This window comes from Pistacia vera, unplaced genomic scaffold (genome assembly GCF_008641045.1).
Source record: "Pistacia vera cultivar Batoury unplaced genomic scaffold, PisVer_v2 Contig45, whole genome shotgun sequence".
In the NCBI taxonomy this organism is placed as follows: Eukaryota; Viridiplantae; Streptophyta; class Magnoliopsida; order Sapindales; family Anacardiaceae; genus Pistacia; species Pistacia vera.
In genome coordinates, this window is record NW_022196279.1 from 738,354 (window position 1) to 749,361 (window position 11,008).

Below are 11,008 nucleotides of genomic sequence, written 5' to 3' on the forward strand. Positions count from 1 at the left end.
CATACTCCTTGAAATGCCCTTTTTTAATGTGGTCTTCAATAGTCTGCTTAAGAGCTCGGCATTCATCGGTATGGTGCCTATTATCCCGATGACAACAACAATACTTCTTACTATTTCTTTTAGAAGGGGGATTTTGCATGGGCTCTAGCCACTACAACAATATACACATGTAGCTACGAAAATTAGCTACAAAAAGAAAAATTGTAGCAAATACATATTTACAGCCATAAAAATCAATATTTATAGCTAATTGAAATAATTTTAGTGATAAGAATTTCTCCCTCGAAGCTAATATTCATCTATTGCTTTAACTTATTAAAATTGTGGCAATATCTATTCATTTAGCTACAATCTATTAGCTATGGTAAAACATTGTAGCTAATTAATGTATTTAGCTATAAATATTTCATTTACATGGCATATAGTATCATTATTTGCTATGAGTTTTAACTATATAGCTATTATTTGTTATGAGTTTTAACTATATAGCTATTATTTGTGTATTAGCTATAAAATAGTGAGATTTGTAGGTAATTAATGTATTTAGCTATAAACATTTTAGTACATGGCATATAGTATCATTATTAGCTACGAGATTAACTATACAGCTATTATTTGTGCATTAGCTATAAAATATTAAAATTTGTAGCTAATTAAGGTATCTAGCCATACAAATTTTATTTTCATGGTAGTGACAACATTTTAGTATCATTATCAGCTACTAATTTCAATATATAGCTAATATGTATGTATTAGCTATAAATTATTTGAATTTCTAGCAAATAAAGAATGTGAAAATTAATTTGCTACAATCCTTATAGTATGCAGCTATAGATATTATAATTTATCTTGTAAGTAATTATATTTTTATTACTTATAAATTAAATAGTTATAGTCAAATATAGTGTTAATCACACCACTAAGGTCAATAGTAAATGGAACCTTAAACCAATAGCTAACTTAAAAGAACTCTTCAGCGAGCTAAGAGTGTGGGCTTTTGTAAAATAAAAATTGTATTTTAAAGGATCTCTAAGGTTTTTGTCTTTTCTATGATAATTTAAAACTAACACTTTATAAAATATAAGTGATTTTAGGTATGAGATATGCGATATTATAAAAATTGGTAATGTTACATACTTTTTTATATGGACTTGTATGTATGTTTTAGCTACAAATTAAAAGTATTTATAGCAAGTTATTTCAATATTTAGCTATTAACAAACTATGTCCATAGCAACTGAATTTCACATATAAATATAACATCAAAATGTCCATAGCAAAAAATTATAATATTAAACTACAAATCAAAAGTATTCATAGCAAGTAATTTCAATATTTAGCTATTAACACACTATGTCCATAGCAATATCTTTTCATATACAGATATGACTTTCATATGTCTGTAGCAAAAAAATTAATATTTAGCTATGAATTCACTATATATGTGGCAAATGATATTTTTATTTAGTTACGATTTTAGTTGTCACGTAGCCAAAAGGTTAATATATTTACTATGGATATTATTTCTGTAGCAGAAATTTTCAAGATTTAGTTATAAATTTATATTTTTATAGCTAAAATGCAAACATAGCTATATAGACTATTCTCCGTGGCTATAAAGGCAAAGTTTGTGCTACAAGCTTATTATTGTTATGGCAAAAACATTTAAGTTTTTAGTTACATATTAATCTCATCTATAGCAAAAAATATAAACTGTTAGCTACGTAAGCAAAAAGTTACAAGGCTAAATTTTAGCTACGCCACTTCTAGGTACGATAAGCTACAAAACATTGCATTTGTAGCCAAACCATTTAGCTACGTAAATTCATACTTTTAGCTACAATGAACGCCACGGCTAGAAATGCATAATGTTGTAGTGAGCTCTTCGAGCAGATTAGCTTCTTCTGATTTATTTAGAATAGCTGGTACCGATGCATTCAATGGAGTAAACAAATTCTTGTCACAATTGCGATGAGAAACTTGGGTGTAAGATTTCTTGGGCTCAAACCATTGTTTCTTTCCCTTTCTCTGATTGTCATTAGCTCATTTGCGATCAGATCTTCTACTACTCTCTCCCTGGTTTTCCTTCCTCTAATTGGGAGCGTTGGTTGAAGGGTCGAGGTCGTGGCAATTCAAAGCAACCACTGAATTTTCAATTCTAAGATATTTCTCTATGAGGTTATAAAAGCAAGCGAATGAAATATTGTCCTTAGATTGCAGTTTCTTCCACAGGTCAATTTGCAGGCGAACTCCAGCAATAATGAAAGTTCGAACTAAATCTTCAGTGCTACCTTATTCAGCTCCTTGTGAAACCTATCAATATATGACTGGAGGGATTCATTCCTCCCCTGTTGTATATTGCTGAGATAGCTCAACGGCATTGAGAACTTCCTATCGGCCTAAAAGTGTCTCAAGAATAATGAACTCATCTACTGCCACGTGTTGATAGAGCCTGGTGGAAGTGATCTAAACCAACACTTAGCATAGGCAGTCAAAGTCACTGCTAAGTAACGATATTTTTCCAAGTTAGAAACATGGTGAAGCTCCATGAGGTTGTTAAACTCATAGAGATGATCCTGCAGATCAGAATTCCTGTCGAATGCTTGCATATATGGCATTCTAAATCTTGACAGGAGATGAGCAATCAAAACTGCTGGAGAAAAGAGAGATGCCTCATCGACTTGCCCCTACTCATTTTTCTGAGCTTTGGGTTGATCCAGAGCTTGCTATAACTCCTCAATCTGAGGAAACAGAGCCACCTGGGGATCACTTTTTGCAATGTGGGTACACTCCTCATGATTGCGATTAAGGAAAGACCACAGATCGGACTCTTCCACACCTTGGCCGAAGCCTTCAGCATACCTTGACTTGTGCTGGCTGGAGCCATGTGAAAGCACTAAATGGCTTGGGGAGTTCTCCCAACCTCTGTGGTGGTCAGAACCGACCCGCAGACGGTGGGTATTTCCTTAATAGTGTGGTCAGAACCATCATTCCGACGATAATGGGAATCTCTTTGTCGAGCACTCTTGTGGGGGTGCCTTTGCGATGTGGCATGAGACGACTCATGATGTGACATACCACCAAGTCGCAAAGCTACAAGTATTTAACCTGTTTCATGACCGGTATTCACTGGCCTTTTAGAGCCTTTTGGCCCATTGCTAGCAACTTGTTTTTCCTTATTCTTACACGCTGTAGTGCACATGGTATGAGCTTTCACCCGTTTCCATGCTTTACCTCAACCTACAAGCGCTTTTAGAGGTGGCACCATCTTATCAGAATTGGTTGGTACGACCTCCAAATGATCTAACCTTTGGTTAACTGTTTAGAGGATGTTGTTGAACCTTTCCAAGTAATCCATTACAGCCAGATCAACCTGAGAGGTTGAGGGGATACCCACCATAGGACTTTGAGGAACTGGAGTTACATTGGGAGGAGTAACATCTTGTATTCGAGGGGTCTCCTAGTTATTGGTGCTAGTACGCTCAGTTTCAAGACCACGAGCCATAAATTTGTAAAGAGAACTGGTTGATCAGAAATTCTGAATGAAGAGAGGATGTAAAATCGGGCCTTTCTTTAGCGCCAAACTGTTGATGCTTGATTTTGACACTAATGACTCACACATGCAAAGTGTTAAGCTGTTCTTAGAAATTACACGTGATATGATTGATTCAAAAGTCAAGACAAGGTTAAACAATATTATCGAATGCAAAGACATAATAATAAATGAGACAAATGATTTTTATAGTGGTTTGGATGCTTAAAGCAAATCCTAGATCCATTATTTCTTTTATATATGAGAGTTTTACAAGAGGTTGCATATAGCGAACAGCGAGCAGAGGTACAATAACTGAGTATTCAAGGAGAATATCAAGTCAGTCTCTTTCTCGTAGGTTGTCTTTGCTATTGATTGTTATGAAAGTAAAGATCCTGTAAATGAGAGGGGGAGTCCTCTATTTATAGTAGCTGAATAAAAGGTAATGACTACAAATCTGCAAGTGGGTAGGTGTCATGCAAGTTCTTCCTTGCCTCCCGTTGGCTGATAACTTAGGAAATATCCTCAAATTATCTGGGGCTTGGATAGGTGTGCAGTCCTCATTCACTTATAGACAAAACCTAAATCTGATGGGTTGGTGACAGCCGTATTCTTTCTGTCTTAGGGCGACATGGCAGATGATGCGTCTTTACTACAACATGCAAAACTAGCAAGTGCACTAGTCGCTCAAGTAATAAAGTGATGGGTAGGATATCGTTCCCACGAGGACTGGTAGCAAAGCACTAAGTTTCCTAACGTTAACAAGTTGAGGCAATCGAATTTCTTGGATTGGTGGGAGCAAAGTTGTAATGAAAAAGAAAACAAAAATGAAAGTAAACAGAGAATTAAATCTTAAATAAGAAAGCAAATGAAACACAGAAAATCAATTCAAGAAAGTATGTTGAAATGAAAAGAAAAGGAAAAAAAAAACTGTTCTGATGTTGAAGTTGTTGTTGCAGCTTTGTGACTAAAGTTGCAGTATGTTGAAAAAAAAAATCTGCAGTAGTAGTTTTGTGATTGAGGCTGCAGTAGTTGTAGTTGTAGTTTCTGTTATTAAAATGCTCTGTAGTTGGAAAGGGTGTTTTGTAGTAGAAATTGGTAGTTGAAATGACTGTAAATAGTAGTTGAAGTGGCTATTTTCTGTTATTGAAATGCTCTGTAGTTGGAAAGGGTGTTTTGCAATAGAAATGGTAGTTAAATGGTAGTTAAAATGACTGCTAAACTAGCTGTTTAAGTGTTGGAGTTGTTGTGTTTTGCTGAAGTACTAAAGTATTGAAATGTGTTGAAGTTCCTCGTTTTTACTGAATGGTGAACTGAAGTGTTGAAGTTGCTAGTTCTTTTTTACTGAATGGTGAACTGAAGTGTTGAAGTTGCTGTTAAATGGTTCACTAAAGTGTTGAAGTTGCTGTTTGTACTGAAGTATTGAAATGGTTCACTGAAGTGTTGAAGTTGCTTTTTTTTACTAAAGTGTTGAAGTTTTTTTTTTTTCTCTTCCACTAAAGTGTTGAAGTTGCTGTTAAATGGTTCACTGAAGTGTTGAAGTTGCTGTTTTACTTAATGGTGAATTGAAGTGTTGAAGTTGCTGTTAAATGGTTCACTTTTGGAATGCTTTATTAAAGTGTTGGAGCACTGCAATTTACAATTTGTCCAATCTCTTTAAGGGAAAATGATATACAAAATGGAGTTCACAAAAGTGTAGCAAAAGGGATAGCAAGAGCAAAGGAGAGTCTAGTTTAAGGGGGAATGTTAACCAAAATGTGAACAAGGACAAACTGTGGAGGTCCTTATTGTAATTTCCTAATGCTGTGATCACAGCTCTAAAACTGTGTCATTTCAGTTAACACAGTGTCTTCTTTGTATAAAGATTCACACTGTATGTGCTACTATTTTTTAATTAAGAAATCAATTGAGAAGAGTTCACGATTTCCAGAATTCTCTTCAGTCTCTGTTTTTCCATCAGTTTCACTGTCCTAACCTCTAGATTATGAATTGATGAGGCTGCTTATTTACACTTAAGCAATGAGTGTTTGTAATGCGATCTAGGTTACTATGAATGTAGTCAAGGCTAGTAGTTGAATCAACATGCTTGCATAGGACAAAATCTAGACTGGGAGTACATTCAAAGTTAATTTTTGAAATATCAGAAGTGTTGATGAGGCTGCTTATTTACGCTGAAGCAATGAGTGTTTGTAATGCAATCCAGGTTATTATGAATGCAATCAAGGCTAGTAGTTGAAACAACATGCTTGCATATGGCAGAATCTAGATTGGGAGTACATTTAAAGTTAATTTTTGAAATATAAGAAGTGCATACAATAGCAGAGTTGGGATTTTGAACACAATCAGTATTCTTATCGAAAAATGTAAAAAGGGAAATAACATCAGAAATTGAAATAACAGGATTAGGTGTTTCAAAATGAGGTGTTTTATTCTCATTATGCAATATAGAAGTAAGTGTGTCTTGCTTAATATGAAAATAAGAATCAGGTTGTTTACTCTCCAATTTCGATATAGATGGATGTGAATATTTTAACAGAAAAATTACAAGATAAACTGTCAATAGACTGACTATTATTAGGACTACTAAACATTGGAACTATTGAAGCTACAATACAAAAAGACTTAATAGAATGTTGTAGATTAGCAAAAAAATCATCAACAAGTATCATAATTTGTGAATTGGCAGTAAAGGTTTGAAAAGGATAGGAGGTAGATGACACTGGCAAGGAAGAACATTGCAAGGCCTGGATGGAATGTCTAGCTAATAGAGACCTCCTTTAAGTCCCCCTTACAACAACATGGCTCTTGTGCCTTTGTCCTTTATAATACAACAATTAGCATCAAACTCAACAATCACATTATTATCTTTTGTAAACCTAAAGACGCCAAGGAGATTCTTAGTGATTTTAGGTACACAAAGGATATTTTTTATATGCAAACATTTGGAATGAAAGTTGCTAGAAAAAATAGAGTTACTAGTAAGGGAGATAAGGAGATACTCACCTCTGCCTACCTATAGATGTTCCTCACCGTCATAATTCCTACAAATATTCAGGTTGTTCAAGTTTGAGGTCACATGGCCTGTTGCGCCACAATCCATGTACCGGGCAGGGTTTGTGGGTGTAAAGTGTGTGGCTGAAGGATGAGCCTACTGAGTGTGAAAAACTGTTGAACTAGGATGAGCAGTTTCAGATAGTGAAGGTACTGAACTGATGCCAGGAAAAATAGTTGCTCCTGACCTAGTTTGGACCAGATGTGCTTGACAATGTCTTGATAGCTATTGGTTAGGGACTCCAAAGGCAATAGAATTAAAGTTGCCAAGATAATGATGACTGGAATTGGACAAACCAGAGTGACTACAGGTGGAATGTTGAAACGTGGTATCTATACCGATATTCACATCAATGTATTGAGGGCTAGGATACCGGTATTCACATCAATATATTGAGGGCTAGGATAGTGCTGATGGCCAGAAAAGGCATTCTGCTATAAGGCAATATTAGGAGGACCAGTGTACTGTAGGTTTCCAAAAAGGGCATTCTGGGTTCCAGAAAAAACATGCTGCTATCTAGAAAATGCATTCTACTATCCAATAAAAACATTATGCTTTGAGGGAACATTAGAAGGTGGTGAATGGCCATTATAGGTGGAGTTAAACCTATGATAGCATTGGATAGCCGAGTGACCTGCCTTGTTGCAGACTGGGCAAATAATACCCCCTCTACCTGTACCTTGGCCTTGGCCTTTGCCTCTTCCATACACAGCAAGTCTTTGACTAGATGTGTTGGGAGCTACATAAGGTAGAAAGGATTGGGAAGGTTAACTAGGAAAAGTATACTGTTGAAAAGGCTGAGATGATAAAGGAGGTGTATTTGAGTAAGATCGAGGAGTAATATAAGTTTGAGGGCAGTGTGGATTGCCCAAGGCTGTCAATGAAGGGACATTGCTGGAGATGTTATCAGAAATCTTTGCTACATTAGGACTAGATTGATTACTCCTATTAGAGATATTGTAACACCCTGGATTATGGACTGAAGCTACATGTGCTGAGGAGTTGTAAAAGTCCACATAGTTAAACTTTTCAAACCTTATTTTGTACTTTTGCAACAAGAATTGGGCTTCTTGCAAAGTTATAGTATCAACCTTTGACTCTAATCTAGATATGAGTGTCACTACCGCAGCATCATATTCAAGACCCAATCCATCTGGTACATATTGTAATAGGTCTTCATCAGATACAATCAATCCACTAGTAGCTAGACTCTCCAAAATATCTTTCATTTTCTTTACATAAGCTCCAATACTTAAATCCCCTTTGTGTGTGGTTTGCAAAAGATTTTTTAGCTGTAAAGCCCTAGCTTTAGAATCTGTGACAAATTCATTCTTTAATGCTAGCCAAATTTCAGTGGAAGATCTACACTTTGATACAGAGCCAAACATGCACTCTGAAATCCAAGCTAGTAACCAGGTCACTTGAAATTTATCTGTTCATTTCCACATATCTCCAACAGTACTACCAACTTCATTTTGACTAGCTGATTCATAATATCAGAATCAGAAACTAGGATCGGAGGAGGATAGGAAACTCTAACTAATAGGTGATCCTCCAAATCATGTGAGCCAATAGTGGAGAGGACTTGAGAGCTTCAGAACCGATAGTTATTCCTCGTCAGCTTAGGATTAATCACTTGCAAGCTTGAGGCAAATGTTATGGTGGTTTGATTCCGCACTTCTGGCACCATTCTTCCAGTGCTATTAAGCTACTTTGAAGAATCAAGATCAGTAGCCATTAATGTGAGTTAGGGCTCTAATACCATGTGGGAAAACAAAAGAAACTTCAAAAAATAGGTAACAGTATAGAGCTAATCGAAAGAGATTCTAGATTTCTTTATTGTAACTGAATAAATAGACGAGAGTCCTTTTATACAATATTCAAACCTCAACTTAACTATTTAACAGAATCTGATCTTAATTGATATAAGGACAAAATGACGACACTTTGACAAAGAAAGAACAACTCTTGCTATTTGTTAATTTTGCATTTGGATCCCTTTTTGCCTACACATTTTGTGAAAAACTTTGGAATTAAGCATGATTAAGGTTTTAAAATTTAAAAATCTAAAACCTACAAAAATTAAAAATAAGTTTTTGTAGGTTTTAAAATTTAAAAGCTTATTTTGATAGTGTTTGGTTTACTGTAGCCAAACATCGTCGTTGTCACCTCCACCACCAACACCTTTATGTAGATCTCGTGGGACCAAAATGGATTTAACAGAACTACTCTATATGAGGGAACAATACGTCCGAAGAGAAATAGAGAATTGGGAGGAGAATTTGATTGATTTTTTTTTTTCTTACCCTTCAAACTATTTCAGACTCAATATTTATAGCCTGTCATTTGCACCATAGTCAAAACTTATTGAAAACACAATTAACACTTGTAATATAAATAAAGCTAATCATAAGCCTAAACATATGTGGAAGTAATTTGCTAATTATAATCCTTGATATGAGCTGGAGACTTCTTCTCATGCGTTGATTTTCTCCTTTCAGACATATCTCATATCTCATCACTTCGTTGCTGCCTAACAAGACCACCTCATGGCGATCTCAGTGGTGTCAACAATGTTGCCAAACTTGCCATTGATGATGGTGACCATCTACCCTTAGCGACTACTAGTAGGCTATTCCACCATGCCGGTTTTCCAATTTTTTTTTTTTTATATATATTTTAAACTTTAAAAAAAAATCATTGTTAATTTAATTTAAAAATAAAAGGAATTTATTGAATAAGGAAAACCATTTTTTTTTCATTTTACATTTATCAAATTTATTCTTCTAAAAGTAAAAGTATTTTAAAAATTAATAAATATATATAAAAAAAAAAACACTTTGTGGATTATGTAATGAGAATAAAGCAGTTGTCACCAAGGTTGATGGCATCTTATATTAGTATACAATGATTGATAATAATATTGGAATTTGTGTTTAATTGTGAGAAAGCATTATATAAGATTGTTGAAAAAGAATACTGTGTATTTGAGAACAAGGAATGAGATACTGATGACAACTATGTATTTGAGAATAAGGAAAGAGATACTGATGACTATGTGATGCCGAAACAAAAAGATGACTAAACAATCAAGGAACAATTATGCGAAAAAACCACAATCAAATGTATCAAGTTTGTATACTGGATTGATTAAGCAACTACAAAAGGTTCTCAAACTTTCATATAATAAAATTAATCATCCAAAATTGCCCTTTTACGACTATAACAACATTTATATAGTTTACCCTAATCCAAAAAACTAAGAAAAAGAAAATTAAACAATTATAAAGGTCCTAAAACATTTAAAACGTTGTAAATAAACCCAAAAAAGTACAAAAGTTTGCAAATATACCTTTGAAAAACATTAAAAAAATGCCTAAAAACCCATCTAAACAATTCCGAGAGGCTAAAAAACGACAAAAATCGTGTCCACCGTGAGCCTAACTTATTTGACCATTTCGAAGTGCTATGCCAAAAATCGTCGTATTCTAACATTGTCGACAATATTCAGTACTGTTCACTATTCATCACTGTTCATTACCGCATCATTATGATTTTTACAATAGATTATTTTGAAAAATATGGTGCGCATGCAGTTAGCAGATTTTATTTGTTTTTAACTTTTAAGAGCAAGAAAGCAAGAAAGCAATGAAGAATGATTTTACTTAGTTATAGCCTAGGTTTGTTTGCTTGAATAATTTATCTCCAAGTACTTAATGATAGGAACACGTAATGGGTGTTTTGGATACAAATATTTTGAGTTCACTACTTTACCTTTGAACAACTATTGATATATAATAGCTCAGGTTAGTCCAAAAAATGCTCTCAAGTGCACAGCAGCACTACAATGAATAGTGCGCTGCAGTGAATAGTGTAATCTTCCTCCCATCTTTGTTTTCTTGACCTAGTTGCCACCTTTCTTTTTCTTGTTCATTGTTTCTTCCTCTTTCCCTTTGATTATTGCCATTTATCTCCCCTTCTTCTTCCCCTCACTCTTGTTCTTTTCCCTTTCTATGGCTGGCAATAATCAATCCTTACTCATGGTTAGTAAAGCACCTGAAGGTTCCATCAAAAGTTTTGCTCAATCTACTTTTATTTTTGCTCCTTTAGCTCCTGAATCAGATAAGAAAGGAGGAAATAGGAAGGGTGGAGCTAGTGTTGCTAACCTTAGCGTTGTCAAAAGTGATGGTTCTGATGGTGCAAGCTCAAGTCTCCTAAAAATAAATAACTCTTCGAGTTTGAATGAAGCTCCCTTGTCTGCTTTTAATGAAAGTTCTAAACCGAAATCCATTAAAGGAGCTAGTTCTGGTGAGCTTTTGAACTCTCGGTTTGGAAGAGAGAAAGCTCCAGCGAGCTCAATTGGAGCTTCTTTACTTGGTAGGGTTGTTGTTTACCAAGGTGCTGTCAATGGAGGTGATTCGGTT